General features: G+C 47.1%; 4 non-coding genes across 4 annotated transcripts; all 4 read left to right on the top strand.

Annotated features, from left to right (window-relative positions):
* Window positions 1-4332: 4332 nt before the first annotated feature.
* LOC114540855 lies at window positions 4333-4515 on the top strand. The gene has a single exon (XR_003689137.1). It is a non-coding gene; the product is annotated as a U2 spliceosomal RNA (small nuclear RNA).
* Window positions 4516-4927: 412 nt separating this feature from the next.
* On the top strand, window positions 4928-5091 carry LOC114540832. The gene has a single exon (XR_003689115.1). It is a non-coding gene; the product is annotated as a U1 spliceosomal RNA (small nuclear RNA).
* Window positions 5092-11708: 6617 nt separating this feature from the next.
* Window positions 11709-11901, top strand: LOC114540856. The gene has a single exon (XR_003689138.1). It is a non-coding gene; the product is annotated as a U2 spliceosomal RNA (small nuclear RNA).
* A 5785-nt stretch (window positions 11902-17686) lies between these two features.
* On the top strand, window positions 17687-17850 carry LOC114540834. Its single transcript, XR_003689117.1, has one exon. It is a non-coding gene; the product is annotated as a U1 spliceosomal RNA (small nuclear RNA).
* Window positions 17851-22041: the final 4191 nt, after the last annotated feature.

Genomic DNA, 22041 nt, shown 5'->3' with positions numbered 1-22041 from the left:
GCCCACGCCAGTTTTTGGTTCTGGAAAAAATCGTAAACAATGGCTGTGTTTCTAAGTTTATTCCTTTTTTTCCTAATGGCTGTTAAAATCTCGATTATATCCTTGAATTGTCAAGGCCTACGAACAACAAATCACCGTGACACTTTATTCTCTTGGCTTAACTGCTGCAAGGCAAGCCTGATTTGCCTTCAAGAAACTCATAGTATTTCTGAATCTGAATTTTCACAGTGGCTATAAGATGCTACTTCCTCTGGACTAATCAACATTGGTTATAAAGTAATTTCATCATCAGGAACCAGTCGTAGCTCGGGGGTTGCCATTTTGTATCATCCCGAATACACTCTTGTTCATAGCTTTAAAGATCAAAGCGGTCGTCTCATTTGTGCTGAGTTCGAAAAAGGTGACTTTTCTATTCAACTCTGCAACATTTATGCCCCCAGAAAGAAGACACCTGGATCCGAGTTCTTCGAATCACTATATGCTGTACTTGATCCTAACACTCCTATTGTCCTCTGTGGTGACTTCAATACAGTTGTCGATGCAACTAAAGATCGATTTGGCTGTAATCCGGACTCAGCCTGGGCATACAATTGGTCTAACACCCTTACTGATCTGATGACCTCGTACAATTGAAATGACATTTGGCGAATGAAGCACCCTAATGACAAAACACTTACCTGGCGTCGTCCTAATGGGAAGCAAGCCTCTCGTCTAGACATGTACTGGATTTCATCCTTCTTCGTACCAAATGTATCGAGAGTGGATATTCTCCCTTTTTTCCGCTCAGATCACTCTTATATTTACCTCGAACTGAGTTCACCCGGTATTAAACGTGGTAGAGGCTTATGGAAACTCAACACCAGCCATTTAAGAGACCCTGCTTTTATTGAACTGATTACTGATTTCTGGTTATCATGGCGCCAACTGAAACCCTCCTTCCACTCTCTGAGTGCCTGGTGGGATGCCGGAAAAACTCGCCTTCGTCAACACGCATGTTCATATTCCCTATCTAAAGCTAAAACAAGCCGTGCTACTATATCATCACTAGAAAAACATTATTTCACGTACACCGACGTGAATCAGCCGGAGAAGATGTCAAGCAACTTATCTCGGAAACACAAGAGGAGTTGGAGTCTGCTCATCTAGCAAGAGCTTGTGGTGCCCGAATACGATCACAGGTCCAATGGGCCGAAGAAGGTGAAACTTCCTCGGCGTACTTTTACCGATTAGAAAAGAAACGTGCCCGTCAACGAATTATCTCTTCTGTACGTAATATTGCCGGAGTCGTCGTATCCTCCGCTAAGTCCATTGCCTTGGCGTGGATCCAGTTTTACGCACTCCTCTTCACAGCCCAACCTTTGGACCCCAGACATCAAAACTTCTTCCACAATTGTATCACCATGCGTCTGTCAGACGAAGAGAAAACACCACGCGATGGAAAGCTTACAAACGCTGAATGTCGTAAAGCCCTTGATGGTATGGCCTCCAATAAGTCCCCTGGCTTGGACGGTCTCCCAGCCGAATTTTATAAACAATTCTGGCCCATCCTCGGTGACGATTATGTCGAAATGATGAACTTTTGCTTTACGAACAAATGTTTATCCCCCAGCCAAAGATCCGGTGTTATCACCCTATTACACAAGAAAGGAGATCGATTAGACATGAAAAACTGGAGACCCATCACCCTCTTATGTGTCGACTACAAAATAGCAGCCAAAGCCCTTGCTAATAGGCTTCTCGGCGTCCTCCACAGTGTTATCTGTCCCGACCAGTCCTGTGGAGTCCCAGGACGAAACAGTGCTGAAAATGTAAGATTACTCCACGATATCGTTGATCATGCTAACAAATGAGGTACTGGCGGTGCCATAATCTCTCTCGACCAAGAGAAAGCATTTGATCGTGTAGACTGGTCTTACCTCAGAAACGTTCTCGAAAAAATGAACTTTGGTCCTTTCTTCTGTAATTGAGTCTCGTTACTCTACACGAAATATTTTCAGGCATCCTGCTGAATGGGGAACAAAGTGAACTCTTCCCTGTTTCTAGGGGGGTACGACAAGGCTGTCCCCTCTCACCTTTATTATATGTCATAGTTGCTGAAACAATTGCCTGTGCAATTCGACAAGACTCTAGTATCGACGGCTACCCTCTACCTAACAGCAAACGTGTAAAAATTTGTCAGTATGCTGATGACACCTCCGTTATAGTCCTATCCCAGCCTGCCTTAGAAGCCCTCTTCAAGTTATTTAATCGTTATGAACTCGCATCTGGAGCAAAATTAAATCCCAAGAAGTCACATGGCCTCCTATTCGGCACCTGGCAAGGTCGCGATGACCTTCCTATCCTTCTACTATGGTCCAGCACCTCCATTACTGTACTTGGCTCATCCCTTCGTAACTCAGGATCTGAAGATTGGGCATCAAAAATCAGAACCCTCTCCTCCTTGTTCTCCACCTGGAAAACTCGAAAGTTATCATACCACGGTCGTGCTCTTCTTTCAAATGTACTAGGCCAGAGCCTCTTTTGGTACCTGATATCCTTTTCCTGCATCCCAACAACGTTATTAAGGAAATCAACTCATCGGTTTTCGGTTTTATATGGCAAAAAAAGAGAGAATGGCTGGCCCGCTCCTCTGTCACACAGCACTCTACTCTGGGGTCTTGGTATTATTGACATCAAACAGAAAGCCGTTTCTCTACACGTATTATGGATAAAGCGTCTTGTCCTCCATCCAGACTTACCGTGGGCAATCTATTTTGCAATGTATCTTCGCCCTGCCTTTCCTGGCCGTTCCATCCAACAGATCTTATCCTTGGCAACGCCTCCAAAATATGCTATGGTCAACCTTCCTCCTTTCTACCGCTCTGTTATGGAGTCCTGGTTCTCGCTTCTTCGAAAGTTCATCAATGGCGAATTTACTATTGAAGGCACCAATGGTTCCTCTTGCACTTTATCTTCCTTGTCAGCCAACTTTGTCTATAAGCTACTATCAATTCGTGAACGTACACAACATCGATGCGTGGAGAAGTATCGTGGTTGGGGTCTTCAGTGTGAATGGGCGATGGTCTGGCACAATTTATCCTTATGGCGCTATATTCGTCCTGTCAGAAATACATCGTGGTTGGTAGCTCACGGTATCCTTCCTACAGCAGATCGTCTACTCCGATTCGGCATGAACGTCAATCCCTTCTGCCATTGCGGCCAAAATGAAACTCTAGTCCATATATTCACCACCTGTTGTCTCGCCCTTCAACTTGTTTGCTGGTACCACGCCATTCTCCGAAAGTATTCCCCAGCATCACAATTCCCCACTCCCAGTCAGATCCTGTTTGGCTACAAAAGCTCTACTCAAATTCCGCCTGTGTATCCCTGCCTCTTAGGCATCATCAGACATTACGTGTGGACCGCTCGAAATTCATATCGTTTCGACAAAGTGTTTCCCAAGTTTGAGATATCCAGAGATAAGATCAAATCAACTCTTCGATTCCAACTAAAAATACAACATCGACACTGTTCGCCGAAACAATTCTCCGACCTGTGGCTAGTTAACGACACATTTGGCTCCATCACCTCGGCTGAAACTATAGCATTTAGCCCATTCTTAAAATGACTTATGTTAACGCACACCTATATGTAAATATTCTCATTGCGGGTCAAGTATCATGTTTGGCTGCGTCGGGGGATGGGTCTTCCGGAATATCCCCCAAGCTAGCAGTGTGTCTTTCTAAGCTTCCTTGGTTGCCCATGCTTGGGACGGACATTGTGGTCCAGAGAGCATGGTTCTGGCTGATGTACCCAGATCCTTTGTTCCTAAACACCCGGGACATTCCATTGCCTTTTAATGTTTGTTATTTTGTACCTCAAAGGCCCTGCAGCATCCTTCGTTGGTATGCCAATGGTGTCCGGCGAGCTGTCTTTTTGTTCTTCGTGGACTTGGTGGTCGCCCTAGAGGAAAGTACTGCCGTTGTTCTCGACAATGTTTGTGATGTAACTCCGTGTCTCTCTTGGCATCTGTCAAGGAGACTTGTAATTTTGTTGTCCCTTCGGCGTATTGTTCTTTCATATGGACTGTCCTGTACTGTCGTTGTGTTTAAAGTGTAGCTCGCCTGCGGACGAGTTACACTGGTGACTTTGGGCCGCTCGCGTCGATCGTGTAATTTCCATCATTACTGCCATTCATTACCATTAGAATACCATTCACGTGTTGTATCATGGCACAGGGGAGAGAATCATACCCTCTGACGATCTGCGTCACTAAGTAGTGGCCCCCTTGGGTAAGGCGATTGCATGGGTCCAGGCTCCATTGCACCGTCGGAGTCGATAAGCCCATCGTCGTTCAACTCAAAATCAGATCAAGTGTAGTATCTGTTCTTATCAGCTTAATATCTGATATGTTAGGCAATGCCTAACTCATATATTAAACTGATTTTTGGCCTTCGGCCCTGGGATTGAAGCTTGCTTCGCCCTGGCCACGGGTTGTCTCGGTATTGCACTACATCCGAGTACGGCCCTCTTCCCCTCAACGGGGGAAGAATAATCATCATTTGAATCGAAACAAAAAACTCGGTCGGTATAAGTAATTTTATCATCTATGGTATCCGATCTAGTAGCTATCTATCTCATATTCAGTCATGCAACCGGTTCTATATTATCATTCAATGCAATAACTTAATTGGCATTGTTCTTTCTAAATTCTGTTTCGGTAGAGTTAAACCTCACATATCAACTCACGGCCGCTTTCCATTTCAGACGAACCGCCACCGCCGCCGGACTCCTCCATCGATCGGGAAACCAGTTACGAACAGCCGCAATGATAACCAAACGGCGAACGTACGTACCTGTATGAACATTATTCACTACTGTACGTTAATGACCGCGATCGGAAACGCTTCGTTGCCACAATATAAGTCAACGGCGCTGCCACAAAAGCATACTTACCTGACGCGAGAGGCACCTTGATCAACTAGGAGGTCCTCTCAGGATGAGGCCCTTTCATTGCACTTCGACTGGGTTGACTCCTGCGATTACCCCTAATGTGGGTAACTCGAGCGTATAATTTCTGGTAGTGGGGACCTGCGTTCGCGCTCGTCCCCTTCTCCCTTCGGTTTGGCCTCATAATTCAAAACTGAAAAATCGAAAAACAACAAGTCTAAAACAGCGAAGCAGCGACAATTATTAATGTGCCGCCGCCGCATGCGTGCGTGTGAAAGATAATAACAACTTGATTTTATAACTCGGAAAATCGGAATCTCGGAAAATCGTTTGAAATTCGACACCTATTGATCAGCTCTCGCTACCGATCGATGGATGGCGTGCCATTACTATATATACATATACTACCACCGCTACCGCAGCGTCGAGAGGTTCGTCACACTATATATAACAAGGTCTCGGATATCAGCACATACCACAGCACCACAACTCTTGCGAGGCAACACATCGACGTAGATAAATAAATAACCAACTACCTTTCGGAACTGTTGCGAAAGCAAATGAACGAAAACCGCAAAAAACAGCTCCCCTAACCCTAACCCCAACTCTCGACGGTAATGGCTCGGCGGTAGCAGCAAAGCGTGACCGCGAGGACGTCTCGGCAAGCGTAGGTGGCCCGCCGGCCTCGCATCGTACCCGTTCACGAAATAACGAGAGCTGCAGCGACATTGCTTCGCTTCTTCTTCGTGCCGGCGACTGATTCAGCTCGCTCGATCGCACACCAGCAGCGGCCACCAGGTCGAGCGGGCTCGCCGCGGCGCAATAAAGTCTTGGTGGCGAGGCGAAGACGGGTTATCGCTTCTCGGCCTTTTGGCTAAGTACAGTTAGTTTTTTGAAAAGAATAATGGTTTTTCAAGCAAGTTCTCAAGTGATTCAAGAAAGTTGGTGTTTTTCTGTTCCTGTTGGTCTCAAGTTCTTTTCTGGTGTTGCTTTTTTCTCTGTGTCTTGGTGTGTACTGCTGTTTGGTTGCTGCTCCTAGGCCTTGGTGGTCCCTCGCTGGTCCACTAGCCTGGGGGCTGTTGGTGTCTCTTACTTAGTGTGGTATTATCTGTCCTATTTTGCGTTTCCTTTGGCGTCGCGTGTGGACAACAACGTCTGTAGACAAATTGTCGCAGACGGGGTAACATTTTATTTTTTTTCGTGTGTGTTGATTTATTGGTATGCCCATCTACGAGATAAAGCGTGCGGTGGTGGGTACTATCCCTGACTTGGCCTTAAAACCGAAACCTAGTCTGACCGAACTAATTGATGACTTTGAAAGCCAGTTGGGTCCAGCTGGTTTAACTGGCCTGATGGTCAACATAATGCAACATTCGGCAAAATCGTTTATTGTCCATCTTGTAAAACCTGAACAGGTTCCCGAATTTGTGGCGAATGGAATCAATTTTAGAGGTCATCCGGTCAAATTGACTGCTGCAAAGGGAACGACAACTGTCGTTTTAGAGCGGGTTCCTTATGGCCTTAATACTCAGGTCATAGAGGCAGAACTTAAACCCTTTGGCGTTGTAAAGGGTTCGAAGTCTTCCAAATATAAAGGCTTATCAATCTCTAAGGTTGTATTGGAAATGGAACTAAAGCAGTGTATTCCAAGCAGAATCTTTATCCAAGGCAACCCTGTTAATGTCTTCTACAAAGGACAACCCCGATCCTGTTTCGTATGTGGACAAGCAGGCCATGAGGCCAAGTTCTGCCCAACAAAAAAGGGGCCGCGTCGTAATGAGGATCTGGGTCCTCAGAAAGACAAAACCACCCCCGTTAAGGATATTTCTCCTCTTTCGGACAATCGAAAGCGTGCTCGTGTAGTTTTGTCAGATGATGACGATGCTTTGTCATTTTCTGAGGTGGTTAATGGTAACTCTTCGTGGCACCCCCCACCACCGCCCCGTTCGAAAACTCCCTCTCCTAATGATCCACCGGTAGTCAAAGAGGTTCCGCCCAAGGGGACAAATCCATCTACAGCCCTTCCCCATGAACAATCTATTTCTGGGGAAATAGTGGTGGAAAACGAGTTTGTGCCTCCTGTGGAGACTGTAGCAATGGATGTCTCCATGACAAAGCCTGTCATGGAAGCAGAGTCTGAGGACCCTGCAGTCGGTTTGGATGCTTCCAATCCGTCCCGTTCATCCCCTGAGTCGGGTGTAGACGTGCCCTTACCCGCTGATCCGCCGGATCCACCTGCTGAGTTTGTCACTCCACCAACCGATCCAGCTGAATCTCAAGAATCTGATAAAGCAAAGGTGTCTTCTGGTACTGATTTAGTCAGAAAGTTAATGGAGGGTTCCAAAAAAACCCTGGTTCCCCGGCCTACCCTACCACCATCGTCGTCATCTTCTGGTTCCTCCTCCAGTGAGAAGAAGATTGTGCAAAAAACTCGCAGGAACGTGTCTGGATCTGTTATAGCTTCACCACTTTCTGGTCGCAAATCTACTCGCCCAAGCCCGCTACCTACCGGCTGCGGTGTAATTCCTACGTCTCCGAACATTTTTTCCACCTTAACCGATGAAGGAGAATCGCAATAAGATCGTAACAATTAATTGTCAGGGACTGTGGTCCCTGGATGCTCGACTTGTCTTTTTTTTGTGGCTAACTTGTTTCTGTCCGGACATTGTCTGTCTGCAGGAAACGCACGCGACCTCTATCGCCGAATTCCAGGGTTGGTTAGACTCACATAATTGTGCTTCTAATTCCACCCAGTATAAATGTGTTAGTTCCCCGGGTAGCGCGCGTTCCTCGGGTGTTGCCATTCTTTACCGTTCTAAATTCCAGGTGGAGTGTACGAAGAGGGATGATGAGGGGAAGACTCGTTGTTGCCGAGTTCTCTGGTGACTGGTGATTTCCAAGTCATGTGCCTCTACGCGCCTAACGATAAAACCGAAGGGAAACATTTTTTTGAGTCCCTTTACCAAGCAATCGATCCTGACATCCCTTTGTTGATGTGCGGTGACTTCAACGCGACAGTTGATCCTCGTATTGATCGTTTCGGTTGTAATCCCGACTCCCCATGGGCAAACAATTGGGCCTCCACTCATCACGATCTGATGAGTACATTCGAACTGTATGACACCTGGCGTGCTTTACATCAGGGAGTTAAGGAGTTCACCTGGAGGAGGACGAATGGTTCCCAGGGGTCTAGAATCGATATGATTTGGCTGTCGAAAAGATGGATTCGGGTCCATGTTGTAGATATAGCTCCTTTTCTTCGCTCTGATCACAGTTGTGTGTATCTGGAGTTGGACCTCCCAGTGGGGTGGAACGGGACCAGGTTGTTGGAAGTTCAACGTTTCGCTTCTTCAGAACGAAGCCTTTTGTGCTGAAGTTGAAAATTTTGGCACAGCTGGCGCCGAGAGCGCAGTCGGTTTGTCCGGCTTTCGAATTGGTGAAGCAGGCAAGACAAAGCTCCGCGCTTTGGTTCGGGATTTTTCAAAGCAACTTGCTAGGGAAAGAACGAACGTATTGTTGTTGAACGTCCAGCTTAAAGATCTCGAGAAACGGGCCCATGATGGTAACAATCTCTCCGTGCTTCTTGAGGAACGAGGGCTGAACTTGATGAACTGTTGCTTCATCGGGCTCAGGGTGCTCGGTTACGGGCGAGAATCCAGGATGCTGAAGAAGGGGAGAGATCGATCTTATTTCCTGAGACAGGAAAAGGTTCGTGGTCAGCGGAGACTGATTGATGCCATTAGGCGGAAACATGGCTCCACGGCAACGAGCACGAAGATGTCTTGAACGTCTGGCGAGATTTCTACTTCGGACTTATTCTCATCTCAAGAATTAGTTGAAGAAGATCAAGAGCTGTTCCTGAACAGCATAGAACGTACTCTGTCGCCAGAAGATTCGGAGTTATGTGAAGGTGACCTCACGATCGAGGAATGTTGGAGAGCTGTCTCCAAGATGTCCAAGCCAAAACGCCCGGGGTAGATGGTTTCCCGGCTGAATTTTTTATTCGGTTCTGGAAGCTGTTGGGCCCAGATTTGGTTGAGGTGCTTAACTCCTGTTACCATCAAGGTGTTCTACCAAAATCCCTAAGATGCGGTGCAATTTCGCTTCTTTTTAAGAAGGGGGATTGTCTTGATGCAGTGAATTGGCGTCCGATAACACTCTTGTGTGTGGACTACAAGATCGCCGCAAAAGCTTTAGCTAATCGACTTCTTGCCGTAATTGCGACCGTTGTTTCGCCCGATCAGTCCTGTGGAATTCCGGGTCGCTTTTGTGGTGAGAATGTGCGACTTCTGTTAGATGTCGCCGATTATGCAGACCGTTACACCGTTCCGGGAGCAATGTCTCCCTGGATCAAGAAAAGGCCTTTGATCGTGTGGAATTTTCCTTCATGATGAAAGTCCTTGACCGCATGGGATTTGGCTCGTCGTTTAGGCGCTGGATAAGACTTCTTTACACCGATGTGGTTTCTGCAGTCTCTGTGAATGGATTCCTCACGGATTTCTTTCCGGTGACTCGGGGAGTACGTCAAGGGTGTCCGCTCTCGCCGTTATTGTATGTCTTGGTGATGGAATCTTTGGCATGTGCAGTTCGCGGTGATCCAAACATCGACGGTTTTCCTCTCCCCGGAGGAAACAACGTCGTGAAACTGTCACAATATGCCGATGATACGTCTTGTCTCGTTTGCCGCGATGGTTCTCTCATCGCACTTTTTGGTTTGTTTGCGAAGTATGAGCGTGCAAGCGGCGCTAGGCTGAATCAGGGCAAATGCTCAGGAGCAAATACAGTTTACTTCTTGGTTCCTGGCGTAATCGTACTTCGCTACCAGTGGATATTCGGTGGTCTTCCAGCCACATCAAGGTCCTAGGAACGAGAATCTCCGCAGGGGGTGATCAGGACTGGGAGCCTGCGTTACGAACGCTGGAAGCAATCTTTCATTCCTGGCAACGCCGTCAGTTATCATACCGAGGTCGCGCGATAATTGCATGCGTACTGGGTGTGAGCCGTTTCTGGTACTTGGGTTCCACGGTATCGGTAAGTTCACATCTGGTACATAGGATAGATAAACTTATGTTTGACTTCGTGTGGGACAATAAAGGGGAGTGGCTCAAGAGGGTCTCAGTCTGTCAGCTTTTCCAATGGCGGATTAGGTGTTGTCAAAGTGTCTCTGAAGCTAGCATCACTCATGGTGATGTGGGTGAAACGCTTCCTTGTTGGTACAGAGCATCCAGTGGAAGTGTTTTTTCCGACACTTCCTCCGCCGGGCATTTCTTGCCGAACCAGTCAATCGTGTATTCAACCTCAAGCACGTGGGATCATCAACTCTACGTCGCCTCCCAGACTTTTACCATCAAGTCATCCTAGCATGGCTACGATTAGGAGGTGGCCTTAATGATGGTGGTCCCTGTGAACAATCAACAAATGCAGTTGTTTGATCTTACTGCTAAAGTTGCGTACTTAGCATTGCAACCGTCAGTGGCTCATCGTTGTTTGGGCAAGTTTCAGCAGTATGAACTCCATTGGCCAAATATTTGGAAGGACTTATCTCTGCTGTTTATCGATCGTCCGGTATGGAAAACGAATTGGTTAATATGTCATGGTATCCTGCCAACTGCGGACCGTTTATCCAAGTGGGGAGTAATCTTTAATCATATGAACTGTCATTGTGGTGCTTTGGAGTCTCAGCAACACCTTTATGAGTCCTGTCCTGTGGCTAAAGAAATGGTTGACTGGTTCGAGGGGTTGTTAAGCCGCTGGCCTCGTTTCGGGCGCCAGCTTTCGAACGCAGAAGTCCGGTTTGGTTTTGCGGCTTCGGTCAAAATTCCAGCCGGATATAAATTTCTCTTGGCAACCCTCAGACATTACATCTGGGTCGCTAGAAATGCCTGGCAATTTGAGGATATCCGTCCAGATCCCTGGGGCTTGGTTGAGAAAATCGTGTCTTCATTCCGATTTGTCTCAAGGTCCAACGGCGTCAAACAAGTGAAGTGTTTTACACTAACGAGTGGCTTGCTGGGGGAGTGCTGAAGTCTTTGTTGACGGTCTCTGATGCTTCTCGTCCAAGAGAGTCGACTCCCACCCCTCCTGTGGTCGGTTAATTCTGGTTAACGGCTCGGTGTTTTCTCCGTAAGGAGATTAGCCGAGCAACGGCGTGTTGAATTTTTGTTTGGCACGTCCTCTTTAAGCCGTATACCTTCTTTTTAGGTTATAGGGTCATGCCCTTGCCCCGTAAATGGAGGTAGCGTCTCCTGCCCCAGGAAGGGGTGGTCTACCCGGCCTCCCTTTCTCTCTGCATGCCCCCGCGTGCGTTTCCAGCCTTTGTCCGTTTTTTTGTCAAGTCCGGTTTTTCTTGCAGACACAGCGGTCGCTTTTACTAGTTGTACTGCTGTTGCCTGTTTGTGATCCCAGTTTTTGTTTAATGTTTGTTTAATGTTTGTTTTTGTTTTGTCAGGGATCCTACTTGGGAGTAGCCATTCTTGGCTTGCTTTCAGGTAGATTGCAATTTGTAACCGGGGTTGAGACGGGTGCCCTATTGGGTGTCTCTGCTTAGCCTTGGGCTTCCTTTTCGGGAAGCAGAATTTCGATCTGGTTTTGGGCCCATGGGCCGCTCATGTCGTTTCACGCTTACCACGTGCTTTACATCATCCATCCACCATCCACGGTTGTTTCATGGCATGGGAGAGAGGCTCACAACCTCTGTCGATCTGCGTCGCTTGTAGCGGCCTCCCTGGGTGTGGCAACACGAAGGGTTCAGGCTCCATTGCACCGTCGGAGACGACAAGCCAGTTGTCGTTCGATCCAAAATAAGATCAAGTGTAGTATCTGTTCTTATCAGCTTAATATCTGATATGTTAGGCAATGCCTAACTCATATATTAAACTGATTTTTGGCCTTCGGCCCTGGGATTGAAGCTTGCTTCGCCCTGGCCACGGGTTGTCTCGGTATTGCACTACATCCGAGTATGGCCCTCTTCCCCTCAACGGGGGAAGAATCAAATCATTTGAATCGAAACAAAAATTCCCTCGGTATAAGTAATTTTATCATCTATAGCATCCAATCTAGTAGCTATCTATCTCATATTCAGTCATGCAACCGGTTCTATATTATTATTATTCAATGCAATAACTTAATTGGCATTGTTCTTTCTAAAATTCTGTTTCGGTAGAGTTAAACCTCACATATCAACTCACGGCCGCTTTCCATTTCAGACGAACCGCCGCCGCCGCCGCCGCCGCCGGACTCCTCGATCGATCGGGAAACCAGTTACGAACAGCCGCATTGATAACCGAAACGGCGAACGTACGTACCTGTATAAACATTATTCACTACGTAACGTTAACGACCGCGATCGAAACGCTTCGTCGCCACAGTTATAAGTCAACGGCGCTGCCACAAAAGCATACTTACCTGACGCGAGAGGCACCTTGTAATTTTAGGGGTGTCTAGTCTAGTGAGTATTTTCCCAAGGGGTGAACACTAGGTTTACTGGCCCTTGTTTTCTCTTCTTTGATTATTTATTCAGGGGGGCAAAGGACGGCCTTGCTGGACTCCCTGTAGGTCTTTTTATTTTATTTTATTTTATTTTATTTGGGGGGCAAAGGACTAGCCTTTGCTGGACCCCTTTCTTTGTTGTTTCTTTTTGGGGGGCAAAGGACTGCCTTTGCTGGACTCCCTTTCTGTGTTTTCCAGGGGGGGCAAAGGACTAGCCTTTGCTGGACTCCCTTATTTCTGTTTCTTGGGGGCAAAGGACTAGCCTTTGCTGGACTCCCTTATTCTGTGTGTTTTTTCTTGGGGGGCAAAGGACTAGCCTTTGCTGGACTCTTTTGTGTCTATATTTCTTTGTGTCTATATTTGGCACAGACCTTTCTGGTGATACTTTTTATTAGTATCCTTTTTTTCAGAGGTTGATTTGTATATATTTCTGTGTTTATAAACCTCTTAATTTTCACGATGTCTTGTCCTGACTTCACTGCTGCTGATTTTGCCAAATGGAATAAAACATCATCCATTTTCAAAATTCCAGCACGTTTGATTGCAAAGGAAGCTATCAAGGATTTAGGATAGCATTGATCGATGCCATTGGTGCCGACCGGGTTCGTGTGTGCAGGCCCTGCCAGATAAATGTTTTCGTGTTGAATTTACGGCAGAGTCTTACAATGTTGGCTACCAAACTAATGGTTTATCTTTTAGGGGAATCACCATCACCCCATCTCCGGCATATGAGACATTAACTAGGGTGATTGTTGACCGCGCCCCTGTCCAGATGCCGGATAAGTATTTCTCTGCGGCATTGTCACCATATGGTCGTGTGGTTAGCGTTCAGCACTTGTCTGTTCGAAAATACCCCCATATTAAAACCGGGACCCGCATGGTGATAATGTCCATTAACAAGCCTATCCCGCCAGTGCTTCAACTTGCAAACTTTTCTTGTGCAGTGAAGTACCGGGGCTAGCCAAATTACTGCTTTGGCTGCAAGTCCTTTGGGCATGTGCCTCGTCAGTGCCCAAATCATAAGGATAAAGGGCGTAAGGTCCCAAACCGTTCATCTTCGGTCAAGCCTTCTGAGACTGCTGGCAAGACAGTTGGCTCTGAAAGTAATGAGCGGGTTGCTGTGGTTGATGTACCAGCCCAAAACGCAAAGCTATCTCTACCAAAGTCTATTTTTCCACCTCAGACCTCCGGTGTGCCAATGGAGATATCTTCTACGGTATCTTCAGAGGTATCTAGGGATAGTAGGGTTGGGCTGTCCATATGCATCAGCCAGTTTTCCAAAATTTCGGAGTCTGTCTCCTTCAATGGCACTTTCTCTTGCTCGAGAGAAGTTACTGTCATGGAGCATAGAGTGGTTAAGCCTCGTCCCCCAAAGAAGGATAACTTTATCCGGAAGGGGATCAATAAGAGGCGTAAGATCAACCGCTCTACCCTTATAGAGACGAAGCGTGTTTCACCCGTTGCTCTATCCGTTCCTCTTCCTCCTCCTGCTACTTTGGATGTCCCTTCTATTCCAGTAGCTAATCGTTTTCAGGCCCTCAAAGACCATCTGGAGGACCTTAACGATTTGGACGTCCTTGGACAGTCGGTGGTAGACACCGAGTTGGTTGTTTCCCCCACTGTTCATTCTGCGGAGGCGGAGGCTTTGCCTTCTCCGGAGCGAACACCGGTTGCCTCTACACCTCGACCGGCTCTCTCAGAATCTTCTTCGCAGGATTCAGAGGGAGAGTTCTCATCGCCTCCTGCTACACCTCGGGTGACTGCCGCTGAAACAGCAATTGTCCCCATTGATTATCGATTCCCTGATGAGGATGGTACTCCTAAATCAATGGGGGGAATGCTACTCTGCTCTTCTGCTCCTGCTGCTGGGACATCCTCAGCGGCATCTTCTTCCGTGCCATCCTTGCGTGGCCTAGACTCGCACCAACATACATTGGTGGCGATTTTAACGCCGTGCTTGATCCTAATTTAGATCGCTGGCGTCGCAGGTCCTACACTGGAACATCAAGGAACTCGCTGAGGCAGGAGAGTGTTACAGCTTTACAGTCTCTGCTTTCTGCCACGCAAACATACCCTGTTTGGCGGACCCTTCACCCTTCAGACATCACCTTTTCTTGGGACCATGCTTCGGGAGAGTTCTCCTCCCGTATTGATATGGTGTGGGCTCCCACTATTTTTGAGCAGTCTATTGTTAGCTGCGAATATCACCCCTCTTTCTTTTCTGACCACCGTTACCTCCTAGTTAACTTTAACATTGGTGACTTTTTTGTTCGTGGTCCAGGTTTGGAAGTTTAACACTTCTCTTTAGAGGATCCAGAGTATGGCAAGCTAGTGCGGTCCTTTTGGTCTTTCTGGCAAGGCCAGGAAGATCTCTCTATATATAGTTCTTCCCGTGATTGGTGGGATCAGGGAAAGTTTTATCTGCGGGAGATCACTCGTTCTTTTGCTCGCTCCAAGGCTGCGGGTCAGTCGAAGGAGAAGAAATTTAGAGAGAAAATTAAAGATCTACAGTCTCTCTTTGATGCGGGTGATTCTTCTGCTTTTGCCCAACTTTGCTCGCTGCAGAGCAGCTGCGTGGCATTCACCTCAGGGAGGCAAAGGCCTCTCAAGTTCGCTCTCGTGTCCGCTGGGCCGAGGAGGGGGAGATCGTCCAGCTTCTTTCTCAGTTTGGAGAAGAAGCACAGGGCTAAACAGTCTATAACAAAGATCGTGACCCCGACTCTGGCATTATCCATCACGACCCTTTTGACATCTTGGGTACGTGGCAGCGATACTACGAGCGGCTCTTTACCACCGAGGTGTGTGACACCACCGCACAGGAGCAAATGTTGGGTAACCTTAAACGCTCCCTCAGCGAGGCGGACAGGAATCTTGCGAGGGAAAATTATCCAGCCAAGAGTGCTTTCGGGCTCTCTCTGGAATGGCACGTGGCAAGACGCCGGGTTCGGATGGCTTCCCCATGGAGTTTTTCCTCCACTTTTGGGATGACCTCGGAGCTGATCTTGTCCGTGTTTTGAACATTGCTATGATGAGGGCTGCTTATCGTGTCTCAGAGACGTGGCCTCATCATAGTTTTATATAAAAAAGGTGACCATCTGGAAACCAAAAATTATCGTCCCATCAGCCTGCTCAATGTGGACTATAAGATCGCCACAAGAGCTTTGAGCGGTAGGCTGTTGCGTTTTGGGATCCATCGTCGGTTCGGATCAAACGTGTGGCATTCCTGGCCGCACGATCTCGGAAAATCTCTCGCTGGTGAGAGATCTCATCGAGTACGCCGACCGATTAGACATGCCCTTGGCCATTCTCTCATTAGATCAAGAGAAGGCCTTTGATCGCGTTAACTGGGCTTTCCTCCAGCGGGTTCTGGAGCGTTTCGGTTTGGCGATTCCTTCCGGCGATGGATCAACCTTTTTTATACAACATTGAGTCTGCCGTTGTCATAAATGGTTGGACTTCTTCCTTTTTCTCTCCCTCCAGGGGAGTTCGACAAGGATGTCCATTATCACCCCTTCTCTACGTGCTTTGCATCGAGGTCTTAGCTGTTGCCATCCGTGCCTGTCCAGATATTCCAGGAGTAGCCTTGCCGGGCCGTGACACTTTCTTCAAGTGTTCCGGCTATGCCGATGACACGTCGATTGCTATCACGACGGACGGCTCTTTCAGGCTGCTTTCAAGGTCTATGGACAGTACGAGCTGCCTCTGGTGCAAAGCTAACCGTACAAAATCGAAGGGCCTTTGGTTGGGAGCTTGGAAAGATCGCCAAGACTCGCCATGGGGTATCCAGTGGGTCAAAGAACTCCCACTTCTTGGAGCCACCTTTAGCGCTGGAGACTATTCTGTTGCCACCTGGGAAGCTCCGGTCGCAAAGGTTGAGTCTCGCCTGGCCTCATGGAAAGGTCGTCAGTTGACCTTGCAGGGCAAGGCAACTGTTATAAATACCCTTGCTCTCAGCCAAATTTGGCATTTTGTCACAACTTTGTAATCCCAGATTGGGCTTGTCGTCGCTGAAGAAGGCAGTCTGGGGTTTCTTTTGGTCTGGCCGAAAGAGCTTGTGGCCAGGAAAACCGTTTGTCTTCCCAAGAGTCAGGGTGGGTTTGGAGTTATAGACTTTGAACTGAAAGCGCTGGCGTTCTCCGTTCAATGGGTCCGCCGCTACTTCATGCTCACCGCTGGCAATTGGAAGGCCTTTTTTAGCTTTTATATTATTTCTTGTACTTCTCTCTATCCAGCACAATTCTTTGCTACGAGTAACCATACTCGTCAGTTACTGTCTCTCCTCCCTCCGTACTACCAACAAATCGCACGCGCCTGGTTCACTTTTGACGGTGGAACTATATCAGGCGTTCCATCTCTTCAGGTATCCACTCCACGACCACGCACTCTTTTCGATGTCACCTCCCGTTCGGCCTACGTCATCGGTCGAAACAGAATTAAGCATGAGCCTCACTGCATTGGCAAGTTCTTACCAACATATGGTCCTGTACTGGTCCGAAACATGGAATCAGATCCATTCAACATCCCTGGACCGACCCATAGTTGATGTGAACTGGAAGATCGCGCATGGAGTTCTCTACACCGCCTCCCGTCTCGTTACTTCTTTTGGGATGGCAAATATAGATCTCCAATGCCATTGCCGTGCAGCTGATGAAACTCCGGAGCATCTCTTCTTCGAGTGCTCGTACGCTCAAATTCTGTTGGGATGGGTGCATTACCATCTCGTGCAGGTTGACAAGAATGCGGAACCCTTCACCGTTGAAGAGTTGTTGTTTGGCCTCTGCAAGCAGCGTCGTCCCGACGTCCCTATCGTCATCAAGTGGATGCTTCAGGTGGTCAAACATCACTTATGGGTTTCTAGGTGCGACTATCGATTCCGGGATGTTTTGCGGACGGAGGCAGAGATCTTACAGGCTGTGATTGAGAGAATCAAATTTCTTCTTGGTGTCCTTGCTCGCCGTTGCCGTTCTGTTACGGATTCTCAAACTTTCGAGAAAGAATGGCTAGCAAAGAAAACCTTAGGACACTTTGAAGGCGAGAAGCTGGTCTTCTCTTTTAATTAATTAATTAAATTTATTTCTATTTTTATTATTTCTATTTTTATTAATAGGTTTAAATATACCCACCGCGTCAATAAATAATAGCGGGTGTATTTAAAGAGGTGGTAGGGATCGTCCCCCTAGCTCGTTTGCGTGCCGGTCGCACCCTCCTCGATTTTGGTTAAATCCATTGCACTTTCCTCAGTAGGAAAGGATTTACCAAGTTCAAAATAAAACTTACCTGACGCGAGAGGCACCTTGATCAACTAGGAGGTCCTCTCAGGATGAGGCCCTTTCATTGCACTTCGACTGGGTTGACTCCTGCGATTATCCCTAATGTGGGTAACTCGAGCGTATAATTTCTGGTAGTGGGGACCTGCGTTCGCGCTCGTCCCCTTCTCCCTTAGGAGGTTCAGCCTCATAATTCAAAACTGAAAAATCGAAAAACAACAAGTCTAAAACGGCGAAGCAGCGACAATTATTAATGTGCCGCCGCGTGCGTGCGTGCGTGTGAAAGATAATAACAACTTGATTTTATAACTCGGAAAATCGGAATCTCGGAAAATCGTTTGAAATTCGACACCTATTGATCAGCTCTCGCTACCGATCGACAGAGGGCGTGCCATTACTGTATATACATATACTACCACCGCTACCGCAGCGTCGAGAGGTTCGTCACACTATATATAACAACGTCTCAGATATCAGCACATACCACAGCACCACAACTCTTGCGAGACAACACATCGACGTAGATAAATAAATAACCAACTACCTTTCGGAACTGTTGTGAAAGCAAATGACCGAAAACCACAAAAAACAGCTCCCCTAACCCTAACCCCAACTCTCGACGGTAATGGCTCGGCAGCAGCAAAGCGTGACCGCGAGGACATCTTGGCAAGCGCAGGCGGCCCGCCGGCCTCGCATCGTACCCGTTCACAAAATAACGAGAGCTGCAGCGACATTGCTTTGCTTCTTCTTCGTGCCGGCGACTGATTCAGCTCGCTCGATCGCACACCAGCAGCGGCCACCGGGTCGAGCGGGCTCGTCGACGCCAATAAAGTCTTGGTGGCGAGGCGAAGACGGGTTATCGCTTCTCGGTTTTTTGGCTAAGTTTTGAAGGAATTCGGTGTTTACTCGAAAAGAATATATCTGTTTTGAAAAGAATTATTGTTGTGGTGCAAGATCAAGATTGGGCTTGTTTTTGTCTTGGTCTTGGTTTCTATTGGTGGTCCATTGGTCCTCTGGTGGTTCACTGTTGTTTCGTAGTCCTCTGGTATCGATCGCCTTGCGTGGTTGACTGGTCTCGGGCTGTTCTGGTGTGGTGTCCTGGTGTGCATCAGTGCGCACGCTTCATTGGGATGGCCGCTATACCGCATGCCGATCGTGCTTTGGTGGGGCTTTTAGCAGAATTGTCCCTACTGGAGGGGAAATCGATCACTTTACAAGAACTCGTTTATGACTTCTGCCAGCAATCGGAAAACGCCTCTACGTGGATTGAAAATGTCATGCAAACTGGTGCATCATCGTTACTTATCCACTGTCGTTCAGCTCAAGCTGCTGTCGAACTACGTGCTGAGGGTTTGGCTTTTAGAGGCCATCCCATTAAGCTGATGCCTGTACCAAGTATTCAATGGGTAAAACTGACGAGGGTTATGTACGGCACGACGGAAAATTCGATCAAATCTCGTCTCTCAGAATATGGCAATGTTCTGAAAATGCGTCGAGAGAGTGTAAGAGGTATTGGCATCTCCGTCTACACAGTTAAGATGGACCCCAAAAAACCAATACCTTCCCGCATCACGTTAAACCACCATCCAGTAAATATTTTTTACCGGGGCCAGATACAGCAATGTTTCCGCTGTGAACAAACCGGGCACATTTCAAGAAACTGTCCACGTAAGAAGTCAGCGTCCCTGCCTCCCCCTTTCGTTGGTCCGCTACAAATAGATGTGATCCAAAAAGATCCGATTCCTGATGATGTGGTTTCAACACAAGTAGACCTATCTCCGTCTCTTTCCTCTGAAGAAACTCCACGCAACGTCGAGTCTGGGAAGCGTTTGCATGTCACCGCTTCCTCACAGCTTGCTAAGCAACAAAGAACTGACAAACAATCTGATGATCCCTTGCCTCCGCTTCCTTTCGATGCGTCTGCTGATGATATGGACGAGGATGGTCCTGTTGATTATGTTGACTTCGAGCAAGCTCAGCTGAAACTTGAAGCTCTTGCTGAGGTGACCGAAGATGTCGTAAAGAGATTGAAGAGTTGAACGAACTGGTGGTATTGGCTGACTTGCCGCGTTTCAAAAAAGCCTTTGCTTTTCGTCATCCCACGTTGACAACTTCGAAAGAAGATGCATATCTCTCTGAGGCCCTTGAGGCAATTCCTTTGACATCACCCCCTGATTTTGAGTTCCTTGATGATAAGGCTCTCACGCAACCACCGTTTCCAGCAGATCTACAACCTGACCCTAATGTTCCTTATACTCAGTTTGAATTATTTTTCTCCTGGTATTATGCCGCGAAGGCAATGCCCAAGCTTTTGGATAGTCCAACTCAGGAAGATCTTTTGTTTATTAGAGAGCTAGATCCAACTATTCACTCTGCATACATAAACTTTTTTGCGTATACTCATCCTGAATATATAAACGCTATTGAAGACATTGATGATGACTTGAAAGATGCACTCTTTGCCTTGGTTGCAAAGGGTAACGCTTTTTGTTATTAATGTAGATCATTAATTTTTATTCCGGTTTCTTCTTGGTCCTAATTGTTTTAAATGGAAAAATGGTTTGCGGGTCAAACCTAGCTGGCTAATTCAATTGGGTAATTTGTAAATATTAACCTGCTGATCTTATTTCTCCAGACCTTAGACTTTACATATTGCACTTTTTTGTAAATGTTTTAAACGAAAATATATCAAAATAAGATCAAGTGTTTTAGTTTTCGTACTCGTGAAAGAAGTGTATTGAAAAGAATTCTCGATAATCTGTCCAAAATCAAGTTGGTGTTGTGTGCTGGTGGTCCATTGGTGTCTTTCTGGTGGTCTACCGGTGTTTCAGGATGGTTTCTATTCCCCATGCTGAACGGGCTCTTGTTGGTGTTCTGGCTGATCTGTCGCTGGTCGCTGGCAGGTCCATCACGTTACAAGAGTTGGTTGATGACTTTTGTCATCAATCAGAGAGTATTCCATCTTGGATTGAAAATGTCATGCAGTCAGGTGCTGCATCAGTGCTCATCCACTGTCGTACGGCTCAGGCTGCTGTCGAGCTTCGAGCTCAGGGGTTGACGTTTCGAGGTCACCCGATCAAGCTTTCTCCAGCTCCTAGTCTCCAATGGGTAAAGCTGACTCGTGTCATGTTTGGCACGACTGAGAATACGATAAAATCTCGGTTATCAGATTATGGTAATGTGCTGAAGATACGACGTGAACTTGTGAACGGTATTGGTATCTCGGTGTTTACCGTTAAGATGGATTTGAAGAGGCCAATACCCTCTCGTATAACCATGGATCATCATCCTGTGAATGTTTTCTATCGCGGCCAGATTCAACAGTGTTTTAGGTGTGAACAGACGGGGCATGTTACTAAAAACTGCCCTCGCAAAAGAGGTCCCACTCTCCCAAACCCAATTACGGGACCGATGGAAGTGGTTCTGCCTACGCCAGATTTGCCCTCGACAGAGGTGACAGTGACAAAGCCTTCTGACGATTCTACCCTTTCGAACGTTTCTGAAGAAACCCCACGTCATGTGGATTCTGGGAAACGTTTGGGTCCAGAATTAAATGACCAGTTGACAAAACAGCAGGAACTTCCCTGAGGAGCAAGGCATTGACTTGCCTCCAATTTGCCTGATGTTGATGATGCTCCCGTGGACGACAAGTCATCTCCTGAGGAGCAAGTCAAAGACTTGCCTTCACCTGACTGTGATGATTCCAGCATGACTGATGATGCTCCAGTGGAGTATATCGATTATGAACAAGCTCGCGTCAGACTTGTCGCTTTTGAAGAAGTGACTGCCGATGACAAGAAAGCTATTGAAGATATGACCGAATCGATTCCTTTGATAAACCTGCCCCGTTTTAAGAAAGCTTTTGCTTTCCGTCATCCAACCTTATTATCCCCGGAAGAAAGTGACCTTCGTCCAGCTGCACTCGCTGCTATACGTACCCCTGTATTGCCTCCTGACCTAGATTTCCTTAACGATCCCTTCTTTGTTGAACCTCCATTACCTTCTAAGGCTAAAGCCGACCATCCTGTTACCTATGCCCAATACGAGCTGTTTATGTCCTGGTTCTACGCCGCTTTGGTTCTGCCGGAACTTCTGGACCCTCCAACGGAGAATGATTTATCCGTATTAAAAGACCTGGACACTGAGACCCTGAGGGGTTACCTGAACTTTTTCGCCTTAAGGCACCCGGAATACATTGATGATATAGATGCTATTGACTTGGATCTAAAATGCGAACTTTATGATTTAGTTGCTAAAAATCTCGATTTTAATTATGAATGTTGATCATTCATTTTTATTGCTGAACGTTATCTCGGTCTCTTGATAATTTAGAGGACAAATCATTTGCTGGTCAAGT

The sequence above is a fragment of the Dendronephthya gigantea genome, unplaced genomic scaffold (genome assembly GCF_004324835.1).
Source record: "Dendronephthya gigantea isolate DGI-Jeju-01 unplaced genomic scaffold, DenGig_1.0 000250F, whole genome shotgun sequence".
Classification (NCBI taxonomy): Eukaryota; Metazoa; Cnidaria; class Anthozoa; order Malacalcyonacea; family Nephtheidae; genus Dendronephthya; species Dendronephthya gigantea.
Note: the sequence above shows the minus strand (reverse complement) of the source record. Positions and strands in the feature narration are given on the sequence as shown.